We start from the raw sequence: 3,982 nt of genomic DNA, 5'->3' as shown, positions 1-3,982 counted from the left end.
AAGAAGAATATATGCAGTGTATTATTTGTTGAAACTGTACTTCCGATTTGATTTGAAACTGTCTCATTGCTATCTGTTTATCAATAAAACTTTGGAAAAAAAAGAAAGAAAGAAAGCAAATCCAGCCAACTTTGTAAGCTACTGTGCATTTATCCAAATGTTTTTGGGCAGTGCCAGTGGGGAGGACTGTGTCTCATGATGGAGGGGATTGGTAAATCACTTTCTTATCACTGGGACAAAATATCTGACACCTACAACTTAAAGAAGGAAAGGTTTGTTCTGGCTCACATTTCAGAAGTTGCAGTCCTTGCGTGGTTGACTGGTTCCAAGCAGGAGTCACATAATGGAAGGGTCAGTTGGAGAAAATCTGCACAGCTTGTGGTCCCCAGAAACCAGAGAGAAAAGGAGAGTAGGGTATAGAGATATGCCCCTTCAGGTCACAGGCCCAATAACCCACTCTTCTGACCAGGCCCCATCTCTATGCTTTGTGTCTGGATGTCCCCTCAGAGCCTCATGTGGTCACAGAAGGAGGGCCGTTGTAGGTATCTGGATATAGAGTTTGTGATTGGTGCATCACTTAGTGCTGGTATTGGGGGTGCAAGTGCTACACATACCCTACAGCAGGTAGCCTATATACAGTGTAATGGAGGAAAAGAGAATTGTTTCTTCTGTTTTGTTCTTGTGGCTTTTGCTGTTTTCTCTTATCATGAACTGTTGCCTTCTGCCACATGCTGCCCTGCCTTGGAGCCAGCTGAGTATGGACTGAAACTTCTACAAGATGAAAGCCAAATAAGCCTTTCCTTCATTAACTTTGGCCATCAGATGTTTTGTCCCAGCAGTAAGAAATACCCCATAATCCAATTGCCTTATGCAAGCCACAATTTTGAGCACATAAGGCTTAGTGAGACATCTAGCTATGAACAATAACGATGCTGCACTGGAGACCTGGTTCCAAAGCCCAGAACTCCCTCTAAGTTATGATCTGCATTATTCCTGCCTCTTGGTGTCAGTCCCTCACTTGTGTGAAAGGATTGGAGTAAATAACAGTAGTCGTCTCTTGAAGGCAAGCAATTCTATGCCGTGCCTTTTTGCAGTATGATTTCATATTTCCATTCTAGCCTCCCAGGGCAATAATGAATCCTGTGGGGGCTGACACATGGGATTGATTTCTCCTTCCACCCTGCACGCAACACAGAACACATTCATCTATGACAATGTCCTTAAATTTTTCAGGTTTAAAAATCACCTGCAGGGATGTGTGACAGGCATACCTGAGGCATGAGCATAGAGAGTGGCAGACTGGTAGGGAAGTGGGAGTCACCTGCTAAGTACAAAGTTGCAGGACATGTACACAGAACAGTTCTTCATGTGAGGAGCAAATCAGAGTCCTATATTCAATTCTCCCAAGAAGTCAGGCAGATTTTTTTAATAAGATAGCCTAGAGCTGATGTCAGCCTAAGGAATGGAAAAATTCAGAAAAACAGCTACCATTGGGCTCAGCGCCTCTGCTTCCTCTCTTACATTGCAGTTTACACTCACACTGTAGAATGTCCTTTTCTTGTACTTTATGAAGCCAAAACTCACTCTGCAGAGCATTTTTCTACACTTAATAAATATAAAACCTCACTACCTTTTGTGCTTGCCATGTGCAATTTTCATTCGAGACAAAAGAACTGAGAAACCATCTTTGGAAGAACCTAGAACCCAGTAACACATACACTGATTCCTGAGCCATTTGCCCAGATAATTGTAACATCATTGCCATGAATTTACATATTTTTAAGGATGTTTTGTCTTTAGAATTTTTATTATTTTTTATTTTTTTATTTTTTAAATTTTTTCCCATAATTTTATTGAGAAACAAATAGGAATGAGATCGTTTCAAATCAAATTGGTAGGACAGTTTCAATAATTAACACATTGCATACATTCTTCCTAGTGGTTAATTGCTGTACAAGATGTGGACATGATATACTATTTACAAACACCATTAGAACAAATCCCTCTATTCATTAAGAGAATGTAAGCATATATCTATCCTAACCACTTTGAATACACAGATACAAAATGGACATTCATCTGTATCCCCTTTTTTGTTAAGTGCCATCATTTAAATATTAAAGGTGTGTAAACAGCAAAATGTTCTAAAAGAGTTCAGTAGTCCATAATAGTACTGAGTATTCCATTTCACTGGCAATGTCAGAAATTGTTGACCTGAGTCCCCTATAGCTCAACATAACAGCATGGCTTTACTTCTTATATTTCATTTTTATGCTTTTCTGAGGGATGGTTAAGACCAAGGTAAAGCAGGACCTATGCAACAAGAGTTGCAGCTTTTGGGTCTGATAAAGTCAGTGAAATCCCTCAGGATTTAGCCTGAGATCCTGTACCTCAGAGTGTAGATCCTTTGTCAGTGTCAGACATGTGGATGAGTCACGGCCATTGCTTGGCCAATGTGTTCACTGGGAGGGCACATTGCTCTTCCTGGGCCTCCATTCAGCCTCTCTGCTTCCTGGCTGCTGTGAGGTGAACCCAAGTTTCCTCCACCACACCCCTTCACCATGCCACTGTTGCCCACGAGAAGACTGCAATTTTTAAAACAGGAGCTAAAATAAGCATCGCTCCCCTTAAGTGGATCTCCAAGATATTTTTCCATCAATGAAGAAAGTGACTAAGACAAGTGGTCACCAATTATATTTGAGAAGCAGTGTGCACTCTGGGGATAAAATGCACATTAGCGAAAAGCTAAAACTTCCAGTAGCCCTCCTTTCCTCTTTCATAGGTCACAATTTATTTTCTTATGTGGTTCTTCAAAATAAGCACCTTCTAAAGCTTTAGAAAGCCCTTCCTTTTAATAACTATGATGGTGGTAATGTGATGGTGATGATTTGGATTGACAGGTGACTGCTCTGATTTGCTGTTCTAGTTTTCTTATAGTATCACATAATAGAAAATAAAATGAATTTTCAATAGCTAAATATTATGTTTCTCTCATCTTTCATTCTCTAAAACATACTGAAAAGTTAGTAAAAGACTATGTGTTTATTCATTTCAAGTGATATTTCAGTAAAAATGCAATAAAAAATCCATTTTTTAATCTGGTGGTTTCATAATTAAGCTACAAAAATGATTTTTTGTTGCCTTTAGAGGACTGGTGTTTTTTTTTTTTCCTTTGTATGAAAACTCTTCTTGGAAGTATGATTTCAATGCAAAATTTTCTAGTGCCTCATTTAACAAATTTTAAAAGTATAGTTTGTAAAGCAGTGTTTAGATTTTTATAGCATTTGAAATTTCTGCATGTACATGTAATAAAGCCATAATAGAAACGGAAGGAGAGTTAAGACACTGCCTGGGACAGGATGTTGTGTGACACAAGAAGTGAGCCTAAGCTAGGGAGGGACTTCAGCTCGCCACTTGATTCTACTCTTGCCCTTTCCACTCATTTTTACTGAGCAGCCAGAGAAGTCTTGAACTTTTAAATCTTCTTACATGTCTGTTTTGGGCTAAAATATGTCCCACTCCTACCTGGGAAGAGAAAATTTTGTCTGGAAGCCTAGTCCTCAGGAATGTGACTATATTTGAAGATAAGGATTTTAAGAGGTGATTAAGTTAAAATGAAGCTCATTTGGCTGGCCAGTCTGGCAATTGTCCTCATGAAAGAAAAAGAGATGCCATGGGATTTATTCACAAAGGAACAACCATGTAAAGATATGCAGAGAAAGTGGCCATCTGCAAGCCAAGGAGAAACCAGACCTACTGACACTGTGATCCTGTACTTCCAGCCCCCAGAAGTGTGAAGAAAACAAATTTCTGTTGTTTAAGCCACCCAGTCCCTAGTACTTTGTTGTAGCAGCCCTAACCCACTGCAAACTAATATAGAAACTAATATAATATAGTTTACTCTCTCTCTCTCTGTCTTTCTGTCTGTCTGTCTGTCTCTCTCTCTCTCTCTCTCTCTCTCTCTCTCTCTCTCTCTCTCTCT

The sequence above is a fragment of the Octodon degus genome, unplaced genomic scaffold (genome assembly GCF_000260255.1).
Source record: "Octodon degus isolate 3935 unplaced genomic scaffold, OctDeg1.0 scaffold00038, whole genome shotgun sequence".
Taxonomy (NCBI): domain Eukaryota; kingdom Metazoa; phylum Chordata; class Mammalia; order Rodentia; family Octodontidae; genus Octodon; species Octodon degus.
Note: the sequence above shows the minus strand (reverse complement) of the source record.